This window comes from Myxocyprinus asiaticus, chromosome 23 (assembly GCF_019703515.2).
Source record: "Myxocyprinus asiaticus isolate MX2 ecotype Aquarium Trade chromosome 23, UBuf_Myxa_2, whole genome shotgun sequence".
In the NCBI taxonomy this organism is placed as follows: Eukaryota; Metazoa; Chordata; class Actinopteri; order Cypriniformes; family Catostomidae; genus Myxocyprinus; species Myxocyprinus asiaticus.
Window position 1 is genome coordinate 13,908,155 of NC_059366.1, and position 27,628 is coordinate 13,935,782.

General features: G+C 41.6%; 1 pseudogene; it reads left to right on the plus strand.

The window, feature by feature from the left end:
• Positions 1-177: 177 nt before the first annotated feature.
• LOC127414319 (tumor necrosis factor alpha-induced protein 2-like) lies at positions 178-27,628 on the plus strand (annotated as a pseudogene).

The following is a 27,628-nucleotide window of genomic DNA, read 5'->3' on the forward strand; positions in this document are numbered from 1 at the left end:
CAGCAGCCCCTATTTATGTGTAGTATGTGGCACAAATCGTTATTGCACCCTTCAGATTTGAGGCTGATAGACAGAAGAACTGACCAGCTGTGACTTGTACTACCTGCTGGTTGCAGCTTAAAAAAAAGACCTGAGGAATCAGAAATTATTCTGATTTTAATTCATATTTTTGTCATAATGCAGGTGGATAATGGAGGAGCATCTGTGACTGAGGGCAATGAAAGTCCATTGATTCTTCGCCATGAAGACATAGCAGCACCTGAGAGGAGCGGCCCCTCACTGTTGTCGAAGTCTGTGAGCTCTGAATAAATCAACAAAATGAACACAAATGTTTTAAAATGTTCTTTGAAATGTTCTTAATCTCATTTTTTCATATTTTCTTTTATGTAATTTCGCCAATTCCTTTGTTTTGCATTGAATATTTAAAGAGCTTCAACAGTGGAGGAAAGAATGTGAAGCTGTGTGTTCTAATAGAGTTAAAAACAGTTTGTTACCACAAAACATTTGTATGTTTCTAAAGCATGTTATCCTACTCAAGTAATAACTGTCTGGGAACATTAAAAAAGCCTGACTTCATAAGAATGTTAGGGCATAATGTTCTAACAGTGTTATCACTAAATATTTTCACAATGTTTTTAGTGAACGTTATCCTACCTTTTCGGAGAACATTTTGGGAACAAAATATAACTTCTTACAGAATTATTTTAAAGAATGTTAGTGCATAATGTTCTAACAATGTTATCACTAAACATTTTAAAAAAGGTTACCACTAAACATTTTTAGAATGTTTTTAGAGAACGTTATCCTACCTTTTAGGAGAACATTCTAGGAACAAAAAGAAAACTTCCCGCTGAATACTTTTTACGAATGTTAGGGCATAATGTTCTAAAAATATTATCACTAAACATTTATAGAAGGTTACCACTAAACATTTTTAGAATGTTTTTAGACAATGTTATCCTAACTTTTAGGAGAACATTCTAGGAACAAAAAGAAAACTTGCCGCTGAAAACATTACTAGAACATTGCATGGTAATGTTCTCAGAACATCTTTAGAACAAAAAATTTCTAGCTGAGATGCTGAATGCAAGATCTTCGTGTCTGTTTACTATGCACCGCTAAGAAAGAGAGAATGCTCTCTGACAAAAACGGAGAGTAAAATGCGTTTATTATTTTGCCAAGATGAAACAAGATGCAGTTTTGGTGCAAAGAAAGTTGGAGCAGCATTTTTCCAGCATCTTTCTTCTCTCTGCTGGTTGTGTAAAGTTTGTGGAGGCGTTTCAGCCGGCACCCAGGACTGTCCATGTCAGCGCCTGATTTCATTCATTTTGCCGGTGCAACAGTGTGTGATTAAACAATGGCAAAATGTAATAAACGGTAAAACTATATGCGCTCAAAACCAATGTTTATGAAAATCGTAATTAATGATAATATGTCGCCATTTATTGTGAGCCTGTAATATAAAGCAGCCTAATGCAGTATTTTGCATAGCTAAAATAGCTCTAAGTGGCTTATACCAGAAGTGGTCCACATTCAAGGTTGATAATGGCGGCACCCTAGTTTTGCTGACAAATAAGGTAGATAATTTGCCACACTTTTGCCCAATGTTTTCTTCCATTGGTTGGGGGTGTCAGATGTTTCTTGGTCATTTTTATGTCCAGTATTTTCTTTCTCTTTCCAATCTTTGACTAATGGATTTAGAATTTGTTTTAATGTGTGCTCCTGTGCAGTGTGTTGGAAACAGTGCATTAGTCACAAGGTGATCTATGACACTTTCACAGCTTTTGTCAGATAGAGCCAGATCGTCTTGACATTGTCGATGTCCAAAGATGTTTTCTTTCTCTTTACAGACTTTGTCTGATGAAGCCAGAATGTCTGGACATTTTCGATGTTTAATTTTTTCTTTAGAGACTTTGTCAGATGGAGGCTGATTGTCTGGACATTGTAGATGTTAAATTTTTTCTTCCTTTTCACAGACTTTTTCTGATGGAGACATCATGGAGACAGATTACCACTCACAGATAAATCATTCATACACTCCTCCATGAAGAGCTGCACTCCATTCACCTCTATTTCATTCAAGTGATCCTGTAAATTCTGCCGGCTGGTTGGTTCAATAGTTTCTGGCCCTGTGAGCTTTGGAGACCTATGAATTATTCTTACTGTCATAGCAGCAAAAAGCCGTCCACATCATTGAGGGAATGTTTACTCTTTTGTTTAACATTTGGTTGCCAGGTATAGCTCCTGTCAGGACATAGGCTAAGACTATATAATTATTATCAGTGCAGTTTTTTTCCATGATCTGTGTAACATTTGTCTCCATGTGAGCCCAGCTTATGTTAAAGCTTACTTTCTGTGGCACAATTTCGTGAAAGCGAATGTAGATTGCGCAGTAATGTCAGCTGCGTGACAGCTGGGAAATAAGTGACCACGGTTAACTTTGTGTTTGTCTCTGTCTGTGGAGTAGTTATTAGCCTGTTTGACAAATGGCTCAATCATTTCATTGTTCTGTGGTTCAAGCTGCAAAGGAAAAATAAACAAATATGGTTAATAGACAGCTAAAAAACAAAACTTAATACAAAAGTAGAGGAAATAGAGAAACTAAGTAGTTAAGATTTAAAGCTTTTTACCAATACATTTTGTAGATAATCAAACACATTTCTTTGAAAAACATAAAAATGTTAGAAAAGAATGTTAGATAAGCAATACCTCTGATTCAATCATCCATTCTTGGTTTGGTCTCGTGAAATGGCCTTTTCCAGTGTATTTGTAGGCTGAGAACAGAACACAAGAATTTTGTTCTTTGTATCGGAGAGTGTCGCATACCTGTTCTCACCCTGATTATTTTGTAGGGATTTGAATCCACTGAGTTTAAATTGTTTAAAACACCAGGAATTACAGGAGAGTGGTTCTTCATGAAAAACTCTTTACATACACAAAAATCTTCTACTACATGAGGAATGATGCATGGAAAGCCCAACAGCAGCTGCACGAAGAGGAAACCTCTGATGAACACCATTAATGTGCACTACTGCAGAACGAGTCTCGGGACAAGGAAAAAGACCTTCCCTTTTTATGAAGCAGTAATCTGAACTCTTTATTCTAATTGGTCTCTTTGGGTAATTTTTTTAATTTATTTTTTAATGAGCATCCAAAACATTTTATCCAAAATATTTCGTTTTATTTGGTTGTCAATAGGCCAACTCAGTCGGACATTGTTTTCTGCTGGCAGAAAATCTAGCCTTCTTGGCTCCTCACAGCCAGGAGGACTGTAGATGTGCTGTTTCTTGCTCCTGAAAGGCCTTCTGACCATAGCCATTCTCCTGAAGATAATGAAAGTAAATGCACTTTAAACCTAGTATTTATCAACACCATCTTTTACAATAAAGGCTTTTATGAATCAACATAAAATACTGTACTCATTTACTTAAAAACGACATCTTGATGCAAGTCAACTATGCAGTAACAGGCACGAAACACTTTCCTCATTTAAATTAGATTTCATAATGGTTACGTTTATAATATATTTCAATTACCCACTCTCAAATTATTTATATCCATCATCCCAGGAAAATGTTGATGTAGTAATCCAGAAATCACTATATTTTCTGTATAGTCACACAGTACAAACATTACAGATGTGATGAAAACTCAAAGCCTGTCTCCCAATGAAGACACGCTGAAGCTCTGCTCACCCCTCAAACACACACACACACAATATGGGAAACGGGTGATTCTCTTTGGATACTTTGTTGGTTTTAAGTTATTTCTGTTAAGGGAATTGTAGAAAAATCAAGAGTGGCCAGAGTATTTAATTCGGACATTTATTTAAATGTTGCCTCAAGCATATGGCTGAACCCCAAATTATGTATCAACAAGTCCCCTTTCTGCTGGTCAGAGTGGATTGTGAGGGGGGTTACTACACTCGGCGACCTGTATGAGAGTGGAGTGTTGAAATCTTTTGAGAATTTGTTTCATCATTTTGGGATTCCCAGATCTCAGTTCTATAAGTATTTACAGCTGCATCACATACTCTGTACTGTTTTGGGGAGTAGCAAACACCCCCCTAAAGCAGCAGGTGCTTTGGGAGAGGTGATTGCTGTTTTTGGAAAGGTCATGAGGCATCAGTGTATTACTCCCTGCTAATTCAGAGTCTGGGGGATGGAGCCTTGACTTCTCTCAAGAGAGTATGGGAAAAAGATTTGAGTTTGGTATTGGAGGTCTGGACTAAGATTCTGAAAAATGTCAAGTCTGTATCTAGAGATGCAAGGGTTCACCTTATGGAATTTAAGGTTTTACATAGATTTTATTGGACCCCCTCTAGATTATATAGGCTTGGTCTTAAAGACACACCCACCTGCTGGCGATGCCAATCAGAAGTTGGAGACACTACCCATGTCTTTTGGGGGTGTGTTAAAATCCAGGAGTTTTGGTTGAGGGTTCAGAGTTATTTGTGTGATGTTTTGAACATTCAGGTTTTGCTTTGTCCCAGACTCTGTATTTTGGGTGATGGGGTGGTCATGAATTTAGGGGATAATCCCATTAAAAATTGAGTTCTGACCAGTCTCATGATCAGCAGGCAAGTAATTTTAAGGGGTTGGAAGTCAAGTGGAGCACCCTCATTTTCGGAGTGGTGTGTGGAAATGTGGAGGGTAGCTGCATTTGAGGAAGCGGTTAGTAGAAGGCTGGGGTTTAGGGACTTATTTGTTCAAAAATGGGGCAAATATTTAGTTTTTTTGGGGGACTCTCGGGGAGCGGATGTGGAGAGTGTAGTTTAGTTTAATCATGTATGCTTATTATTATTCTATTTATTTATTTTGGGGGGATTGTGTGTGTGTGTGTGTTATGTGGGACCACAGGGGTGTTTGTTAGGGGTCAGGATGGGATTGTATTAGTAGGGTTTAAATGTAAAATGTTGATTCTTTATATATGTGTTGAGTTTTTCACTGTCATGTGCATATGAATCAATAAAACTTTTAATTACAAAAAAAAAAAAGAACATATTTCAAATCAGCAATAAAATCATTTATTAAAAAAACATTTTTTACACAAAATGCTCATAATTGCATTAAATATGTGTTCAGAAGAGTCGTATGTTATAAATGAGTGTTTGTTATGGGTTATTTCTGAAGGATGCATATGGATTGCATGTGTGGAGTTTTACCACATTTTACACATGTAGGACTGGGTATGAAAATTTTGTATTGATCATATCTTATTTAATGATTTATAGCCCAGGGTGTTTTCCAGTTTAGTGAAAAAGCGTAATACGTGTTATTCAGTAGTTCATATGTTAATGTAATCTTATGTTGAAGCAGTAAACATATTTAGCTTGCTGTCCGTATACTGGAGGGCTCGGAGCTCGAGACTCGACTCGAGTCCTGATTACAGAGGGAGTGCTTTAAGCATTTGTTTGAAGGTGCGTTCTTGTACGATTGCTGGTCGAGAGGTCTACGCTGCGATTCGAATGAGAGACTATCACTCATCGTAGAAGTGGGTGGGCTCACGGTATGCGAACAGGGATGGTGAAAATGAGAGATGGCTCATGCTGTTTTCGAAAGGGAGGGCTCACACTGCGATTCAAACGGGAAACTGTTCTAAGAGAGAGGTTTAGCTCACGCCGTTTGAACGGGTAAGCCCAACAAGCAGTCAAACAGGGAAAGTGAGCACTAGTTGGTCATGCTGCGTTCGAAAGGGAGGGCTCACACTGAGATTCGAATGGGAGACTGCTCTATAGAGAGAGAGAGTGTGCTCACGGCATTTGAATGGGTAAGCCCAGCAAGCAGTCGAACAGGGAAAGTGAGCACTAGTTGGTCATGCTGCGTTCAAAAGGGAGGGCTCACACTTCGATTCGAACGGGAGACTACTCTATAGAGAGAGAGCGCTCATGGCATTCGAACGGGTAAGCCCAGCAAGCAGTCGAACGGGGAGAATGAGAATGAGAGTTGGTTTGCGATGCGTTCGAAAGGGTGGGCTCACACTGCGATTCGAACGGGAGACTGCTCCATAGAGAGAGAGCGCTCATGGCATTCGAACGGGTAAGCCCAGCAAGCAATCGAATGGGGAGAAGGCTCATGCTGTGTTCGAAAGGGAGGGCTCACACTGCGATTCGAACGGGAGACTGCTCCATAGAGAGAAAGCGCTCACGGCGTTCAAACGGGTAAGCCCATCAGGCAATCGAATGGGGAAAGTGAGCACTAGTTGACTCGCATTGTGTTCGAAAGGGAGGGCTCACACTGCGATTTGAACGGGAAACTGCTCCATAGAGAGAGAGCGCTCACAGCATTCGAATGGGTAAGGCCAGCAAGCAATCGAACGGGGAAAATGAGAAGGAGAGGAACGGGGCTTGTTTGCGGGGGTAGCCTCACTCAATAGACTACCCATAGATAGGGAAATATGGTGCTTTGAGAAGAGGAGGTGGTGACCGCTATCTCCTATAATGCTAGCTGCAGCTGCTGAGAAGCGAAGAAAAAAAGGCTTCGGCGGAAGCATGGTAAAAAAGCTGCTGCGGCAGTAGAGTAAAGTGGGCCTTCTGTGGGAGCGGAGTTTAAAGCACTGTGGCAGCAGTGGATTGAGTATTTAGGGGCATAGTGAAGGAGCTCCTGTGGGAGCGCTGCTGTGTTTCCATTGCTGTAGATGCACTTCTATGAAAGTACGAACTTAGACATTGAAAGCGCCTGTGAAGAAAATATTAACAACTGTGTACACACATTTGGTATGGGTGGGCACTGTTGCTGTTGTATCGAGTAGGGCACAAAAGACTTCATTAGATTTATTAACACCTGTAATGGAAGCAAAGGTTAGTTTGTACTTACGTGTAGTGGAGCAAATGGTTAGTTAGGAATACGTAAATGCATTACCTTTATATACATCTGTAAGGGAAGCAAAAGGTTAGTTATGGAAAACGTGTCAATTACGTTCATATGCAGCTTTGAGGAAAGCAAAAATTAGTTAAGAATACAACTTTATTACGTTTGTCATAGCTGGACACTGCTGCAGCAGTATCAAAATGTGAAAGGGGTGATGCTGTGGCATAATTGAGAGTATGCGGGCAATGCTGTGGCAGTATCGAGCGTGGGCGGGCACTGCAGCACATTATCTGGTGGGGTAATGTGGCTGCAGTATCAAATAGGGCACACATAGTTTATCACATTTTGGCGGGCTCATTTAGACCATGAGCAAAGGAAATGCCAATGCCACGGTTAACAGGAAAAGCTAAAAGGCTCTTTAGATTACTACACCACCACTGCACTCGAACAGGAGTGCTCATACTACTTTTCGGACGGGAGAGCCCACGGAATGAATGACGTGAAATCTCACACTGCATTCGAATTGCAGAGCCCACCCTGTGATTCGAACGGAAAATCCTGCATTGTCGAATGGGAGAGCCTGCGACCAATGCGCTGAGGTTCACGCTGCATTCGAACGGGAGAGCCCACACTGCATTCGAATGGTGGGTGGTGCGGAGTAAAGAACCTTGCTGAATAGCGGTTTGATGGGTATACATTTGAGCTGTGCCCCTCGAGTCTTAATAAGAGGAAACATAAGAGGAAACAGGAAACATGATTGCGGTGTTGTGGGAGATTTAGTGGCAGGCCCTGAAAGGTTCCGCAGTTGCGGCACCTGGAAAAAACACATTTGCGCTGCTTTACGGTGTGGTGGAATTTTGTTGCATGGCCTGAAGGACACGGAAGTTGCGGCACCTGTACAGCATGTTTGCGCTGTTTTGCGGTGTCGTGGGGGTTTGTTGCATAACCCAAAAGACGCCGCAGTTGTGGCACGCGGACAGCACATTTGTGCTGCTTAGGGATGTTTTGAGCCGAAGGCAGAAGCACCGCAGTTGTGCTTTCTTAACTAAAATGGTTACCATCTTTGGCTCCTCGGTAGGTAATGGTGAAGTCTTGGAAAGACACCTAGATAGAGAAAGTGAGAGGTAAACCTGCATACAATCCAGTGACAGGAATTTAGATGGGCTCACACAGAGACCTGCTGGAAGTAATATTGGTGAGACCCTGCAGAAGGCACAATTTCAGGCGTTGCTGTAGAAAAGACAAAATAATCATATTTAGGTGAAACTTTAGAAAGAATGTGCTAGGGAATACAGTACATCTTCATAAACTATGTGAAAAAATAGCATAAAATGATCTGAGAAATAACAGCTTTGGCTCTGTACTGCATACAGATATGCATGGACTAGCCATCATCATTGAAGGATTTACTTAAGGCCATTCGCTCTTTAGGAATATAACTGTCACCTGTAGTACAATATACTTCTTGCATAGGAAATGCATCACATAGCAATAGGTGTGAATTATCTAGGAATGCACTGAGTTGCTGCTCTGCACTGCATACAGAAATGCAGGAGATATGTGCTGGGAAATACAGTACATCTTAATAAACAATGTGAAAATCAGCATAAAATGATCTGAGAAATAAGAGCTTTGGCTCTGTACGGCATGCAGATATGCAGGAGAAATGGACTTGCAATCATTACTGAAGGGTACAGTTGTGGTCATTCGCTCCTTAGGAGTATGATTGCCTCCTGCTGTACAATATATGTCAATATATGTCAATAATGCTGAGAGGAAGCGAGACACGTTGCAGAATGCTTATGAATGAGTTGAAACACGGTGCATGATCCGCCTCTTGTGGAGCCTTATTCGAATTCAGGTTGGAGTCTGTGGTGCGAACGCTGGAGAATTCCCTCAGCCTCAAGTGTACACAGGAACAGGAGGAACTGAGAGAGGCAGTCCAAGCCATTCTACAAGAGGAGGAACAGGACAGATGCTGAGAAGGGTATGACGAAAATGAACGCCCACCATGGAGGCCAAGTCATTGTAAACAGAACCATGATGCAGTGCTGGAGCGGCTGGTTCAGAGTCGGGTGGAAGAGACACAGTTGGACTCAAGTGTTAATGTACATTTTTCAGTGCAGAAATCTATCATTAGTAAAGGAAAACAAGTCAAGGAAGACCTGTTGAAAGTCGTGACATGGGCGATCAGCTGCTACCTAGAACAAGAGAATGTGTGCCAGTTTTATGCCATGCTGTATCATCAGACCTTCAGTGCCAAGCTTAGAGACATTGCTCAGTATGGACTGTGTGATGATAATTGCTTCCATTTACTGCTCTGGGTGAACTATTATTACCCCAAGTAAGTGAATTATAAAATAAGTACAGAGTATATAAAATTAATTTGGATTTCACAGTCCAGAGAATTTGCTCTCCATTGCCATCTAGGAGGATCACTTGAAATATTTATCTCGTTGGTCTCATTGATGATACTGTATTTTAGCTTTCTTTTCTATGGGTTGAAGTGCAATTTCTAGATAGAGTTTTATTTTATCTTTGTTTGTTTGCTTGCAGTATTCTAAACGACAGAAAGATAAAAGAGGTTATTGATCACACAAAACTTGAGCTATTGTTTCCGGAAGAGATGATTAGACCACTCGAACAACAGTTTTTGACCAGCAAGGGGGTTTGATGCTTTTTAATGCCTTCAATAAATTTTTAAGCATTTCCATGTTTTCAATATTACTTTAAATGTGCTTTTTATTGTGCACACTTAGAGGTAACACTTTACAATAAAGGTCCATTTGTTAACATTTTAAAATGTATTAGTTATCATGAACTAACAATGAACAATACTTTTTAACAGCATTTAGTAATCTTGGTCAGTGTTAATTGATAAAAAAAAAAATGCAGTTGTTCAATGTTAGTTCTTAATGCATTAACTAATGTGGTTATTCACAAATATGAAGCCAGAGTTTTAAATATGTCATTTGTCCTATTTTCTCACATTATTGTTGGCTAGAATGAGGTGAGCACATGGTTTCACAGAGCTCTGATCAGAGCAGAAGCAAGCTGGAAGGAGGGAGCAGTTCCAGAAACAAGGGACTAGTTGTACTCCTGTGCTCTCGCTATTGATGTCATTGAGGTACTTAAGTCTGGGGGAATGAACAACATAACTAGCAATACTTTTCTTACACCAAATAATGGAATTCTGGAGGATAATATTTATTTTTCTGCCCCATTTTTCCTAGTGCATTCATTGCAGTGTAATGTCTGCTCGAGAGGTGCTGGGCGATGGCACAAAAGCACAGAGGGTCACTTGTGAGATGAGCAATTTTATGAGAGAGTAAGTAACTATAAGTTATGCTACATTACAAAAGTATGTGATTACCCAACACTACATGGGCTTCAGGCAGGCCAGTCAGATTCTTCCAGACAAAACAACATTTATTTGGCATCCTATGACTGTGCTTAAAGGAATAGTCCATTAAAAAATGAAAATTCTCTCATTTCTCTCCCTCACATCATACCAGATGTGTATGACTTTCTTTCTTCTGCTGAACAAAAATTAAGATTTTTAGGAGAAAGCTCTGTTGGTCTATTCAATGCAATTGAATGGTGACCAGAACTTTGAAGCTCCAAAAAGCACAAAAGGCAGCATAAAAATAATCCATACAACTCCAGTGTTTTAATCCATGTCTTCAGAATCAGTATAAGTGCTTGAAGTGGGTGGGTACACACCGGTACGCAGTAGGCCTACCTGCACTTCTCTAATTTAGTATTTTTTCGTACCACCACTTCTCTGAGTCTCCCGGTACGACATAATATTTTTATTTAAAAAGTCAGTGATTCTATGAGGTCCGCCAATCACTTTTATCTGACCTTCCAAATGATTCGGATAAAATTGTGGTAAACATCCGAGCGCTCTCTGCGCAAAATTTAGTGGTGAGTTTAACAACACTCAACAGGTGCTTGAGATCCATGGTCCAGTTCCAGCGGAGCACGCGTGTTTAAGCTTGTCTGGGCATAGTTCATTTACTCTCTTCTCCAGCAACTTTTGGGTAAGCACATTTTATCATGTCTTATTCTATGCTGAGTGCTACAGACTAAGCTGTTACAGTAGTGATGTCAGCTTACATCTCTCATGGTAGTGTTTGAGGTAATGGACAACAATGCATGGTAGCATTGTTATTTATATCAGCCACAACATTAAAACCACCTGCCTAATATTGTGTAGGTTCCCCTCGTGCCGCCAAAACAGCGGCAACCTGCATCTCAGAATAGCATTCTGAGATTATATTCTTCTCACCACAATTGTACAGAGCGGTTATCTGAGTTACCGTAGACTTTGTCAGTTCGAACCAGTCTGGCCATTCTCTGTTGACCTCTCTCATCAACAAGACATTTCCATCCACAGAACTGCCACTGGATGCTTTTTGTTTTTGGCACCATTCAGAGTAAATTCTAGAGACTGTTGTATGTGAAAATCCCAGGAAATCAGCAGTTACAGAAATACTCAAACCAGCCCATCTGGCACCAACAATCATGATCGGTGTATATGCACAACCTTTTTACACAAAAGGCAAATCGATGACAAAAACAGAACCTTCAAAAAAATACACAGGAAAATTAGCTTTTTATTCTCCATTCTTTTCTGTAGTGCCCGTAAAAAGATTATGTGAAGCTGAACCGGCATACATGCATAAACCCTGACAGTGTTTGGTTCTATATACAGATGTGTGTCAGAGTTCACAATCCTGAATATCATCAAATCAGTGGTGGTGGTGTAGTGGGCTAAAGCATATAACTGGTAATCAGAAGGTCGTTGGTTTGATCCCCACAGCCATAACCATTGTGTCCTTGAGCAAGGCACTTAACTCCAGGTTGCTATGGGGGTATTGTCCCTCTAATAAGTACACTGTAAGTTGCTTTGGATAAAAGTGTCTGCCAAATGCATAAATGTAAATCAGTTTGTTCACCTTTTCTAATGATTATTATCTGCACAATTATCTGGCTCCTGTGTGCAAATTCATGTGTGCGGGACAAGGAAAGGCTAATTTTGCCTTCATTGAATGTGAGGATGATAAGAAAAAGGAAAAACAGACATAATGTTGTTTTTTCAGTTTTAGGCTACATTTATTTTGTGTAAAAAGACAGTTCTACATTAGGTTGCCATTGTTCTCTTATGTGGGTTGATATTGTGAAAGATCAGACTTTAGCATATCTAAATTCTCTTCCTCTGTTTTCATAAGCAATAACACTACATTGTATGTTTTAAATTTCAAAGTAAAGTTAATCAAAACCTATTTGTTAGTTGAGGGTGTGAGGTCATATTTGTTCTTCAGCCAGATCAGATAAATTACAGGAATATACGGCCAGAACTTGAACATTTTAATTAAAAACCTCTTTTAATGTAATTAAATACTATTTTAATGTAAATAAACATATTATTAACAGTTTTGTTTTTCATGTTAAAATATTAGTTACAATAAAAGTGTTAGGTAAGTTAAATATGGAACTAAAAGTTTGGCCCCAGTTCAGTTAATAAAACCCCAAGTTTATTTACTTATTTTTAAATATGCATACGGTGTAAACAAAAACGGAGACTGCGCCTCAGAGTATCTTATATTTCCCCGAAAAAATCAAGTTTAGTACTAACAATGACTTTCTTCCACTTCAATCACTGATCAATATGATTGGTGTGGGTGAGAAACAGATCAATATTTAAGTCCTTTTTAACTATGAATTCTCCGTCCTGCCCAGTAGGTGGTGATATACATGAAGAATGTGAATTGCCATAAACAAAAGAAGAAGAATGTGGAAGTGAAAATGGACATTTGTAGTGAAAAAGTAATTAAATATTGATTTGTTTCTCACCCACATATCGCTTCTGAAGACATGGATTAAACCACTGGAGCTGTATGGATTACTTTTATGCTGCCTTTATGTTCTTTTTGGCGCTTCAAAATTCTGGCCACAATTCACTTGCGTTGTATGGAGGTACAGAGCTGAAATATTCTTCTAAAACTCTTCATTTGTGTTTTTCACAAGAAAGAAAGTCATACACATCTGGGATGGCATGAGGGTGAGTAAATGATGAGAGAACTTTTAATTTTGGGTGAACTAATTTGGAATGGCTGATTCCCAGTGTGCTTTCAAGTCCTTGTGGTCACGTAGTGATTTGTCTCAGTCCAGGTGGCGGAAGACAAATCCCAGTTGCCTCCATGTCTGAGATTGTCAACCCGCTTCTTATCACATGGCTTGTTGAGACATGGAGACATGCGTGTGGAGGCTTCATGCCACCCACCACGGCATCCACGCTCAACTCACCATGTGCACCACTGAGAACAACCCACATTATCGTGACCACGAGGAGGTTACCCCATGTGACTCTACCCTCCCTAGGGACTGGGCCAATTTGGTTGCTTAGGAGACCTGGCTGGAGTCACTCAGCACACCCTGGGATTTGAACTAGCAAACTAGTGAGGGGTGGTAGCCAGCATATTTTACCACTGAGCTACCCAGGCCCCCTTCCTTTAACATGATTAAGTTAAAAGGGGTGTTCACTGAAAAAACTTTACCAACAATATTCTATATGATGATCGTCCATGGCATTGTAATTTATACCTGTATGATATCTATGTTACGTAAATGATTATAATGATGCAGAGCTTAACTTTTCTTTCCCACAGATACAAAGCTTTTAATGACAAAGTCATCAAGAGCAAGCAAACAAACTCTGAGGCTGTTTTGATGGCCAACCTCTCATGCATCACACAGTTCAGATGAGTCATACTGAGCAACTGTAACATTATATAAAATCTCTCTGAGATTTGCTAAGAGTGTTTTGTTTTCACAGGGAGTACATTATAAAGAATGCAGATCTGTTCCCTGAAGATGTCAAAACAAATTGTCTGTCTTTTTTGACTACCATGAGAGAGGACAGCCACCGTTACTTCACTGCTAATGTACATAAAGATCTTAAGGTAAAGTTCTTTCAGTGTAATGTCATGACAAAAACAAAGTCAGCCTCATTCCAAAAACATTATTGTATGATACCAATCGTGTCAAGCTATTAACATATGAAGTTCAAGAGGGTTCTGTATGTTGATGCTCCAGTTTAGGATGCTATAAATTGCATTTATATTTATGGTAGACTCTTTATCCAAAGTGACTTAATGTGCATTCATGATATACATTTTATCATTTTGTGTGTTCCCTGGGAATCAAACCCATGATCATGGTGTCGCTAGTACCATGCTGGTGAGCTATAAGAAATTATACATTGGGGAATGATCAATTTTCAAGTTCCTTTTACATGACATTATATATTTGTTTATATTTTACCATTAATTATGTTTAAATTCCTAGTACCACACGTTTCTCATTATAAAGTGTACATACTGTATAGTGTAAATGATCTTACGATGTAAGTATATCATACGGATGCACTGTAAAAATGTTTTGTTGTTTAACCAAAATATGTATTTTATGTGGTAATTTAAATTAAGTGGTTTTATTCAAATCATGGAAATTATTTAATAATAATTGAATAATAATGTTATTTAATTATTTAATAATAATGCTGAATTATAATACTGAATGAGCCTAAATAAATTGGGTTACACCAAAGAAAGTACTTTTAAGTGTTAGATCATGTAGAGATAGCTCTTAATGTAACATCTGCACTCGTGCTTATTTTGACTTTTAAGATAATTTTGTTCACAATTTAGGCCACATAAACACTACTCCATTTGAAAACCTCTATTTTCAGTTTCCTAACATCACTGTTGTCCAAAGTATGCGGTAATGGACAGCGTTTTTCAAAAAAAGTTAAGTGGCTGTAACATCAGTGCTAATTGTGACTTTGAATGAACCAGACCACAGCCAACACAATGGCTTTTAATTATTTTAATTTAGAAAGGCCTTAAATGAGACTGTTCATCTTGGCAGTGAATCAGAATCAGAATGAGCTTTATTGCCAAGTATGCTTACACATACAAGGAATTTGTCTTGGTGACAGAAGCTTCCAGTGTACAACAATACAAAAACAGCAGCAAGACATAGATAATAATAATAAATAAAAAATAATTATACACATACGTACACGCACACACACATACAGGTGCATCTCAATAAATTAGAATGTCATGGAAAAGTTAATTTCAGTAATTCAACTCAAATTGTGAAACTTATGTATTAAATAAATTCAATGCACACAGACTGAAGTAGTTTAAGTCTTTGGTTCTTTTAATTGTGATGATTTTGGCTCACATTTAACAAAAACCCACCAATTCACTATCTCAAAAAATTAGAATACATCATAAGACCAATAAAAAAAAAACATTTTTAGTGAATTGTTGGCCTTCTGGAAAGTATGTTCATTTACTGTATATGTACTCAATACTTGGTAGGGGCTCCTTTTGCTTTAATTACTGCCTCAATTCGGCGTGGCATGGAGGTGATCAGTTTGTGGCACTGCTGAGGTGGTATGGAAGCCCAGGTTTCTTTGACAGTGGCCTTCAGCTCATCTGCATTTTTTGGTCTCTTGTTTCTCATTTTCCTCTTGACAATACCCCATAGATTCTCTATGGGGTTCAGGTCTGGTGAGTTTGCTGGCCAGTCAAGCACACCAATACCATGGTCATTTAACCAACTTTTGGTGCTTTTGGCAGTGTGGGCAGGTGCCAAATCCTGCTGGAAAATGAAATCAGCATCTTTAAAAAGCTGGTCAGCAGAAGGAAGCATGAAGTGCTCCAAAATGTCTTGGTAAATGGGTGCAGTGACTTTGGTTTTCAAAAAACACAATGGACCAACACCAGCAGATGACATTGCACCCCCAAATCATCACAGACTGTGGAAACTTAACACTGGACTTCAAGCAACTTGGGCTATGAGCTTCTCCACCCTTCCTCCAGACTCTAGGACCTTGGTTTCCAAATGAAATACAAAACTTGCTCTCATCTGAAAAGAGGACTTTGGACCACTGGGCAACAGTCCAGTTCTTCTCCTTAGCCCAGGTAAGATGCCTCTGACGTTGTCTGTGGTTCAGGAGTGGCTTAACAAGAGGAATACGACAACTGTAGCCAAATTCCTTGACATGTCTGTGTGTGGTGGCTCTTGATGCCTTGACCCCAGCCTCAGTCCATTCCTTGTGAAGTTCACCCAAATTCTTGAATCGATTTTGCTTGACAATCCTCATAAGGGTGCGGTTCTCTCGGTTGGTTGTGCATCTTTTTCTTCCACACTTTTTCCTTCCACTCAACTTTCTGTTAACATGCTTGGATACAACACTCTGTGAACAGCCAGCTTCTTTGGCAATGAATGTTTGTGGCTTACCCTCCTTGTGAAGGGTGTCAATGATTGTCTTCTGGACAACTGTCAGATCAGCAGTCTTCCCCATGATTGTGTAGCCTAGTGAACCAAACTGAGAGACCATTTTGAAGGCTCAGGAAACCTTTGCAGGTGTTTTGAGTTGATTAGCTGATTGGCATGTCACCATATTCTAATTTTTTGAGATAGTGAATTGGTGGGTTTTTGTTAAATGTCACCACTGCCAAAATCATCACAATTAAAAGAACCAAAGACTTAAACTACTTCAGTCTGTGTGCACTGAATTTATTTAATACACGAGTTTCACAATTTGAGTTGAATTACTGAAATAAATGAACTTTTCCACGACATTCTAATTTATTGAGATGCACCTGTACACACATACACATGGGTAGTGCAAATCTAATACAATCTGTTATGTACAGTGTAAATACAAATCTGTTATGTACAGTGTAAAGGTTTTTTTGTTTAGTTTTTTTTTCTCAGAGGAATGAAATGGCAGAAGAGGTTGGATGTGTTGGATAAATATAAGAAAGACTAAACTGTGTATTGCACATAGTTATTGCTCAATGGGGCAGTTTAACTGTTAATGAGATGGATAGCCTGAGGGAAAAAACTGTTCCAGTGCCTGACGGTTCTGGTGCTCAGAGCTCTGAAGCGTCGGCCAGAAGGTTAAAAAAGGTAGTGGGCAGGGTGAGTGGGGTTCAGAGTGATTTTTCCAGCCTTTTTCCTCAATCTGGAAGTGTATAGTTCTTGAAGGGGGGGGGGGGGCAGGGGGCAACCAATAATCCTCTCAGCAGTCCGAACTGTCCTTTGTAGTCTTCTGATGTCTGATTTCGTAGCTGAACCAAACCAGACAGTTATTGAAGTGCAGAGGACAGACTCAATGACTGCTGAGTAGAACTGTATCAGCAGCGTCTGTGGCAGGTTGATTTTCCTCAGCTCAAATCAAATCACATTTATTGTCACACAGCCATATACACAAGTGCAATGGTGTGTGAAATTCTTGGGTGCAGTTCCGATCAATATAGCAGTCGTGACAGTGATGAGACATATATCAATTTACAGTAAACATCAAATTAACACAACACAATTTAAAGTCTAATATACACATAATTACACACAGCACAATATACAAATAATAACATACACTGTACAGTATACAATACGCACAATATAGATACACATTATTCAATAAAAATAAAAAAATAAAAAAGTATATATAGTAGTATATATAGAATGTACAGTAGGTTGTATTGTACTGTATTGACATTCAGGCTGTCGGTTGATAGTCAGTTGTTAAGAGAGAATATATATAATAATTATATAATTTATGACAGTCCGGTGTGAGATATAAGAGTAAGAGTAATAAAGTGCAGTGCTGATGTATTTTGATCGTGGGAGATCAAGAGTTCAAAAGTCTGATTGCTTGGGGGAAGAAGCTATCATGGAGTCGGCTGGTGCGGGTCCTGATGCTGCGATACCGCCTGCCTGATGGTAGCAGTGAGAACAGCCCATGGCTCGGGTGGCTGGAGTCTCTGATGATCCTCCGAGCTTTTTTCACACACCGCCTTGTATATATTTCCTGGAGGGAGGGAAGCTCACCTCCGATGATGTGTCTGGCAGTTCGCACCACCCTTTGCAGTGCTTTGCGGTTGTGGGCGGTGCTATTGCCGTACCAGGCAGAGATGCAGCCAGTCAGAATGCTCTCTACAGTGCAGGTGTAGAACCGTGTGAGGATGTGGCGGTTCATTCCAAACTTCCTCAGCTGTCTCAGGAAGAAGAGGCGCTGATGAGCCTTCTTCACAACGACTTCAGTGTGGATGGACCATGTGAATTCCTCAGTGATGTGGACACCCAGGAACTTGAAGCTGCTGACTCTCTCCACTGGTGCTCCATTGATGGTGATGGGACTGTGTTCTCTGTCTTTTCTTCTGAAGTCCACCACAAGCTCCTTTGTCTTACTGACGTTGAGGGAGAGGTTGTGCTCCTGACACCAGTGTGTCAGAGTGTGCACCTCCTCTCTGTAGGCTGTTTCATCATTGTCAGTGATCAGACCTACCACCGTCGTGTCATCAGCAAACTTAATGATGGCATTGGATCTATGTGTTGCCACACAGTCATGTGTGTACAAGGAATACAAGAGTGGGCTGAGAACACAGCCCTGTGGGGCTCCAGTGTTGAGGGTCAGTGATGAGGAGATGTTGCTGCCTATTCTAACCACCTGGCGTCTGCTTGACAGGAAGTCCCGGATCCAGCTGCACAGCGAGCTGTTTAAGCCCAGAGCCCGGAGTTTCTCATCTAGCTTGAAGGGCACTATGGTGTTGAATGCTGAGCTGTAGTCTACAAACAGCATTCTCACATAAGTGTTCTTTTTTTCTAGGTGGGAGAGAGCAGTGTGTTGTGTAGATGCAATGGCATCATCAGTGGAGCGGTTGTTACGGTAAGCAAACTGCAGCGGGTCAAGAGAGAGAGGCAGCACAGAGCAGATGTAATCTCTGATTAGTCTCTCAAAGCATTTGCTGATGATGGGGGTCAGAGCAACAGGACGCCAGTCATTTAAGCAAGTTATTTTTGATTGCTTTGGAACAGGCACAGTGGTGGATGTTTTAAAGCATGTGGGGACTACAGACAAAGAGAGGGAAAGGTTGAAAATGTCTGTAAAAACACCAGCCAGCTGGTTCGCGCACGCTCTGATGACACGGCCCGGAATGCCGTCTGGGCCCGCAGCTTTGCGGATATTCACCCGTCGGAAGGATCGGGTTACATCCGCTACAGAGACGGAGAGTGAACTAAACTCTGTAGCTTTGGCAGCGAGAGCTCTCTCCGCGAGGGTGGTGTTATTTCCCTCAAAACGAGCATAAAAAGTATTTAGATCATCCGGGAGAGAGGCAGCGGTGTTCATGGCGGAGTTTTTATTCCCTTTAAAGTCCGTGATGATGTTAATTCCCTGCCACATGCTTCTAGAGTTGGTGGTGTTAAACTGTCCTTCAATCTTGTTCCTGTACTGGCGTTTTGCTGTTCTGATAGTTTTTCGGAGGGCATAACTGGCTTGTTTATGCTCCTCCGCGTTCCCGGAAGCTGGCGAAGGAAATACAACCTCTGCTGGGCCTTTTTCACAATGGAGTCAGTGTGGGTCTCCCACTTCAGGTCCTGTGAGATGGATGAGCCCAGGAACCTGAATGACTCCACTGCTGCCACAGTGCTGTTTAGAATGGTGAGGGGGGTCAGTGTTGGGGTGCTCCTCCTAAAGTCCACATTCATCTCCACCGTTTTGAGCGTGTTCAGCTCAAGGTTGTTTTGACTGCACCAGACAGCCAGCTGTTTAACCTCCCTTCTGTATGCAGACTCATCGTCATCTCGGATGAGGCCGATGACAGTGGTGTCATCTGCAAACTTCAGGAGCTTGACAGAGGGGTCCTTGGCAATGCAGTCATTGGTGTAGAGGGAGAAGAGTAGTGGGGAGAGCACACATCCCTGGGGGGCACCAGTGATGATTGTACAGGTGCTAGAAGTGAGTTTCCCCTATCTTACAACTGCTGCCTGTCTGTCAGAAAGCTGGTAATCCACTGACAGATAGACAAGGGAACAGAGAGTTGGTGTAATTTATTCTGGAGTATAGCTTGGATGATGGTGTTGAAAGCTGAACTGAAGTTCACAAAATACTGTCACGTGTGTTGGTTGTCAGGTCTCCATTCTTCCATTTGGATAAAAAAAAAATGTTTAAATCCTTTTGTTAATTTCGCTCTTGGGATTGCTTATCTGACTCATCAGATGACTACATAAACTACTGCTTAAGCTGGTCCACATTATGACCCATTCCTTTAGTATTCACTATATTTGTGTAGCCGGTGGGTTGTAAATGATCACCACGGATTCAAAAAATATATTTTGGGGTATTATTCTGTCAGCTGCTTTAAAAAAAAAAAAAAAAAAAAACAGAAATGAAATACAAAAATGAAATATGGTTCAACGTAATACAAAAAAAAGAAAGAAATATGGTAGAGGCTAATGTCAAAAGAAAATACAAACCGGTCATTAGCCAACCCATATGCTTCAGCATACATCACCTTAATACATGCCTTTATCATTCACATCACTTTATGCATTTAACACATGCTTAAATCACTCAAATAATTTTTTGCATTTTTAACCAGGCTTTAAGGACATGTATAACAGTTTAAAAAAAAGAATTCTCATTACACATGTTCACTTAAATGGAAAACACTCTGGGCTATAAATAATTAAATAAGATAAGATTAATACTAAATTTACATACCCAGTTCTCACCTGTGCAAAAACATGGTCAGACTCCACACTCCACAATCCATATGCATCCTTCAAAAATGATCCATAACAAACTTTAGGTTACTCACGTAACCCCGGTTCTCTGATAACAGGAGTGAATCCTGGGAGCACCAATAACACCCCATCTGTCAGTTGATAGACCAATCACAGCAGTGATGAGGGAGTCCCACCTCCCTATATAAACCATTGTCATAGGTACTTCATTCTCCGCATATCTCTTCTCCATGCAACTGCAAGGAGGCAAGTGTGTTGAAATACCTCACTCCTGTTTTCAGAGAACTGGGGTTACGTGAGTAACCTAAAGTTCTCTTTCTAACATTCGTTCGGTATCTCACTATGGGATATAGCCAACTCCCATATTGCAGAAATGCTGTCCGAAGCAGACCGTCAACCGACTTGTAGTGTCCAATGTATACCCACCCAATCAATTTGCAAAGAATGGATGGGGGGAGGGGGACGGGTCAAAATAACATACATGTGCTTCACTGTGTTATTGTTGATTTTTTTTTTTTACACATCGGCAGATTGACTACCCACACCAAGGACTGAATGAGCCAATGTCGGCTCTGTTACATCCAATATATACAACTGGACAAAAGTGTGAGGCGATGCCCAACTCGCAGCTGCACAAATGTCCTGGACTGAAATGCCTTTAAACAGCACCCACAAGGTAGCATGCCTCTGGTAGAATGAGCTCTCAAACCCTCTGGAGGTCACAGCCCCAGACTATTACAGTTTCATATAATAGCCTCTACTACCCAATGAGGCAGGTGCTGTCATGATATGGGTTTGTCCTTACAGGAATCAGCCCAAGAAACAAAAACTGATTACTCTTCCTCAATGCCTTCGATCTTTCCATGTCTAAACGCAGAGTATGAACTGGACACAAACAGTGAAGCCGCTCCTTCTCTGGTGAGGAAAAAGGGACAGGTGAAAAGTTAGCAAATCCACCAGCTTACAGCTGAGCGCGGAGTCGCTCACCTCAGATACAAAGGCTGGATTTGTTTTAAGAGACACTCTCGATTAAATCCACTGCAAAGCTCATACAAGAGTGATGAACTGACAAAGCATGTAGTTCACTAACCCGCTTTGCAGTTGTTAAGGCCAACAATAAAGCTGCTTTTAGCAAAAGGAGCTTCAATTCTATACTATAACTGGCTCAAAGGGAGGTTGAGAGTGCGTTCAGGACCACGGACAAATCCCATGATGGAACCAGTGGTTTTGACACCCCGTTCAAATGACACCCATCATAAACCTACAAACAAGCGGGTGTTGGCCCATTGTATTCAAGTCTATTCCCACATGGCAAGCCGATATGGCAACGAGATAAACTTTGACAGTAGAAAAGGCCCAGCCTTTATCTAAAAGTTCCTGCAGAAAACACAAAACATCTGCCATTGAACATAAAAATGGAACAATGTGTCTGTGTGCACACCACTGCTCAAACACAGCCCATTTCCGATCATACGCGGAGCACATTGAAGCAGCTCTCATGCTCTGAATTGTTTTAATCACCCTGGGGGGTAAACCCGTGACACTCAATTTAGCCTTTCACGGGCCAGGGCCAAAGAGCTACTCTGTCCGGGGTGGGGTGAAATATTTCCCCCGTGCTTGCGACAGCAGATCCCTGCGCAGTGGTAGCTGCCAAGGCTGGGTGCATAAAAGTCAAATTATCTCCGCCAGCCACAGTTTCCCCGGCCAGTTCACGGCGATCAGTATGACTGATCATATTCCATATTCTCTTACTCTTTTTAGAGTTGGAATGATGAGACTCATTGGAGGAAATGCATAAAGTAGCGCGTTTGGCCAAGGATGCGCTAGAGTATCCACACCCATAGGAACACCGTCTCTCGCCAGAGAGAACAACAGAGGGCAATGAGCGTTTTTGTGTGATGCAAAGAGATCTACGGCAGCTCATCCATATCTCTCCCACAGCTGACTCACCACCTGAGGGTGAAGTCTCCATTCTCTGTAAAGAGGATTCCCCCTGGACAGGAGATCCACCCTGAATACATCGCTCCTGGAACGTGCGTTGCTCATAATAAGATAAAGCGTGCACCGCTCCACAGAATCAGCTTTTGTACAAGGCTGTGTAGCCGCTGTGAATGCTTGCCTCCTTGTCTGTTTATGTATGCCACTGTTGTTGTGCTGTCCAATCTGACTAGGACTTTGTGGCCTTGGAGGAACTGTACTAATTGCTTCAACACTAAAAACACTGTCAGTAACTCCAGAAAGTTTCTGTGTGTATTCTGTAGTGACCTGGGCCAAACTCCATTCACTATTCTTTCTTCACACACCACGTCCCAACCTGTGAGTGATGCTCAATACCGATCGTGATCCCGGAACTCTCGATAATGATCGGAGTTCAATATGAGACCCAGATAAATTATTTCCTGTGAGGGCATCAGACAGCTCTTTGTCTCATTTATTTTTAAACCCAGATTCGCTAAATGAGACACCAGCATTCTTGTATCTATCTCTGCTTGCTGCCGTAATGGCACGCACAGCTGTAGATCGTATAGATAAGCAGACACCCTGAGACCCGTTAACCTCAGCGGTGTTAGCGCTGCCTCCACACACTTGCTGAAGACTCTCAGTGCCAATAAAAGTCAGAAAGTCACCGTCCAAAATTCGTAAGCTATTCCTTGATAGGCAAATCTTTTTTGAATTTTCTATGTGGTGGGTAGATGCCCACATGAAAATACGCATCCTTCTGATCGACTGACGTAAACCAGTCTCTGGGACGAATAAACTGAGGGAGTGTTTTGAGCATGATCATTTTGAACTTTTACCTCACTGAGGTATTTGTTGAGGTTTCGCAAATCCAGAATGGGATGGAGACCTCCTCCTCTCTTGGGGATTAAAGCCCTGACAGCTGTCCTCCAGCGGCACAATCCTTATTGCTCTTTTGCTCAGAAAATTGGCTATTTCCTCCTCTAAAATCTGAGCTGACTCCCCCTCCACTGTTGCATTAACACACTGTTGAACAGAGGTGGTTTTAAAGCGAATTGCAGCCGATAACCCTGTCTTATCGTATATATAAAACCCAGGGATGAACTGTGCATGCGCGCCAACTTTCTGAGTGAACACAGAGGGGCCCACTGAAGCTTTTGCTCACTAGCGGTGGAGCTGGTGATTGCAGCTCTGAGTTTGGTATTATTTTGTGATTTATTTTCACACACTGCTGTGCCCTTGGCCCACTGCCTGGATGCACAAAAGAGATTTTTATTTTTGTCACATACATGTTTTTGTGCAAACCTTCCTCCTCTCTCTTTTCTGACCCCGTGGAGAGGGGAGATGCAAACTGATAGGCACTGGGGGAACTGGTGCCAACACAAAACATACATTTGAGTATGAACCGTGCAACACAAAACTTATGGTTTGATTCCCCTTCTGGGTCCTCTTGTGGAAAACAAACTCACTTCTTGAGGGAGGAGTGGAACAGAGATGGCATGAGTGCTGTTCACCCACTCCGTGTCCGGAAACAAAACACTGGTCAAGTCGTCTGTATCTTCTTGTTCCCCTGAGGGTTAGATGGACGATGTTTGGCCGCACCACCATGAAAGAAGCCTTGATTCTTGGCTGGGGCTGTTTGGCTGTGCCCCTCCCTGCCCTGACTGCTGGGGTGGTGGGGGAGGCCTGGTATGGGTTCTAAAACCAGATTGTCCACCTCTAAAATGGATTGTGAACCTGGAACTTGACACCAGTGGGGGGCGAGCAGTGGATTTTTGAGGAAGACAGGTCTCGAATGCCTCCCCATCCTTTTTCCTCAAATCACACTGCACAATTCGCCCACAACGCAAGACCCATTCTGCGGCCGCAGCTTTGGACAGCCCCTTTTGACCTACTGTACATAGATTGAGATCCGTAATAATGCAGAGCTCTTCTCACAATGCCACATCCGCCATACCCTCATCAATTTGTCGGCCCATCTCTTCCATCAACTCGGTCTGATATGCTGCGAGGAGCGAGGTGGCGTTAAGAGCCCTTACAGCTAGGGCTGAAGATCAGTATATCTTTTGGTAAAAGGAGGCCGACAATCTCTCCGTCCATTCCAGCAATGAAGCGGGAGCCGACTAAAAAACCTCCCGCCAATCAGATTGAAGGTGATTCTCCACTGACGCCTCGACTGGAGGGGGGCTGGACATCCTCAGATCCTCCATTTCAAGCACATCCAGCATAGAGTAACCTTTAACAGGCACTCTGTATAAAAAAGGCAAGTCCCAAAACTGACGCATATCCACGATGCACTCTGGGATGGTTGAAATGCATTTCTTTACCAGGGCAGCACGAGAAGGCAGCCGTTTGCCTTCATTCAGATCCCTCTCTGTACCCTGGCCAGTCTGCTGTGACGGCCACTCAATGGAGAACTTGGCTGCCACCCTCCTACACATCTCAATAAGGTCCAGCTCTCCTTGGACAGGAGAGGGGGACGCGTCCATTGTGCTACCCGGCCGGGAAGGGGGAAGAGCGGGAAGAATGGCATCGTCTTCATCCTCCTCACCATTGTCCTCCAAAAGATGAAAATCAGTGTCATATTCCTCCTCCTCCTCTTCCCTGTCCCCTGCCAAAGGGGCTGATTCAAAGAGGGGAGGAAGATCGGGGGAGACTTCGTCCATGAGATCTCCCCAGCTGTGCTGTCCTTGCAGCTGGGGTGGGGGGTCTTCCTCCGCTGGCAGTGGAGAAAAATAGGGATCCTCATTATTCAATTATGTGATCCACACCCTCCTTTCCAAAACTCTCCATACTAACGTTAGGAATGCAGGCAAGACTCGGGATTAGCGAGTGAGGCCTGTGCATGCCTGACCCCCAGACAGTCAATACATAGCGGGTGGGAATCCTTCGGCGAGATCATAGATACACAAGCGCACAGATGGGAGGGATCCTTCCCTTCACTCTGCCGAGCTTGCAGTTACCATGACAGAACCCAACCTCAAGAACACAGAAGCAGTTCATCACAACGTGCCACTTGATTCTGTGTTAATCCTCTTGCCGTAGAGGTAGAAGCTCTGCAGAAAAAAACGCAAACTTGCCTCAATGCGCTGGTTCATGCCACCCAGAGAAAACAAAACAATACAGCAGAAAATATATTCAATTTGACAGAGAATATACTCGCAAAAAGAACAGCCCCGTTCTGCAACGTACCTGAATGGCTCACCTGATGAACTGTTAAGCGATCACATCTTACGAGTCCTGCTGAGGATAGCTTCCAAATAGCTTCATGGGGAAGAGAACGAGAATGAATTAGGCACCTATGACAGTGGTTTATATAGGGAGGTGGGACTCCCTCATCACTGCTGTGATTGGTCTGTCAACTGACAGACTGGGTGTTATTGGTGCTTCCAGGATTGGCTACGCCCAAGGGATTACCCCATAGTGAGATTTCGAACTAATGTTATAAAGAGAACACTCAATTTTAACATGAGACTCTTCTGAACGCATACAGTATTTCATGTAATTGATCAGCATTTTGTGTCAAATTTTATATTTACCCAAAGAATTCCAACCGATGAACAAAACCGGGAGCTCTCTTGCACAATGTATGTTCTTACGCTTCTAACACGAGAGAGTGCTGGAAAGCGGGTATCGTAAAACCCTTAAAGGGGCCACGTCCAATTTATGACTAGAGTTAAATTACATTATGTATAATAATATATGTTCTTGTAGGAGTTGTACAGAAAGTTGGGTTCCCACAATTGGCTCAAGGACAGTGAAGGCATATGTGAAGAGTTGCTTGCAAAGGTCGACAGGCATATTCAGAAGTTCCACAACTTGGACAGAAAGAGTTGCCAGGTACAGCAGATATCCAAGGACAGATTGGTAAGGATTCATAAGGATTGAGTAAAGCACAGATTGATTCATTCATTTGTTTAATTCATGACTAGGAGCTGCTTGGTGGGCTGCATAAGGAGTTTCTTGCTGAATATGTATAGAAACTGATGAAGCAAATGATCAGACTTGCAGATAAAGAAAAGCAAAAACAGGCAGCAGCACTTTGCAAGAATAGTGAGAGTATACATACACGCCTGACTGCAGCTGTAAGTACTACAAAACCCTTGTGTACTCTTACTTAAAAGGGAAGTGTGTAATTTTTTTGATGTTAAAATACTTTCCCTATCCCAGCTTAATTTGCAGAGACAACTATAAGTAAGCCATTCCTAAACTGATTTCACCGAAAAGTGTAATGCTGTGGCTCAGTAGTGTTTTTTTTGTTGTTGTTTTTTTTAAGCTATCTGACCTGCCCAACATTTCAACATTGGCTCAACCAATGGCGTGAGTTTGGGGGCAGGGCTATGTGTTTATTCGACCATTGGCAGGCGGGACAAGAGTTTGGGAAACCTGTTCGTAAATTGTCATTATTTTTGCAGTTCATTTGGTTGCACTTTTTTCAAGAGCAAAGGGGTATTTTGTTGATCGCCTGGATTTCTGTGGCGTCGTGCCAGGTAGCACAAACCTTTGAAGGAAAACTATTGCCTCTTTGAGTACCGAGGTTTGTTACTGCCACACTAACATAAGAACACGTTATGTATTTTCAACAGGACTGCACATTGGCAATGTACAGTGTTGACCAAGCACTCACATATACATACACATACTGTACTTGCGTAAAGTATGTTTCTGGCCTTATGGTGCACTGCAGAAATTACACACTTTGCCTTTAAATACCTGAATATACATGCACACAAATGGTAAAGGCCAAGATAATTATTCCTTTTAGAATGTTAGAGTCTCTCTTTAATGCTACGTGAATTCATTATTTACAGGGATCCAACATGGACTGGTTGAAAGACATTCTTCCAAAATTAGCGGGACTGCTAAAACTTCAAGATCCAGACAGAATTAAGTCAGAGCTGCTTAACCTGTTAAGAGATTACCCTGACTTCAGGTATGCTTGTTTCCATATGCCGTGGTTCATTGTCAGAGAATTATTCAGGCAAAGGATCATTGTTGCTCTCTCACGACTGAGCTCTGTGGGTTTGTTTTTATAGCGAATGTCATATTTCTGCTTGGCTGCAACTCAAGAGAAATCTTTCTGCCTCAGTCCTAAAGAGCATCCTAAAGAGCATCACCTGCAGTCAGGATCAGCTCAAGGAAGAGCAGGACTCACTCCAGCTCAGCAAGAGCTTCTTTTTCATAGTGAGGATTAAGTACATTTTGCTTAACGTTTGAAGATTGCTTCTGATTAAGCTACTGCA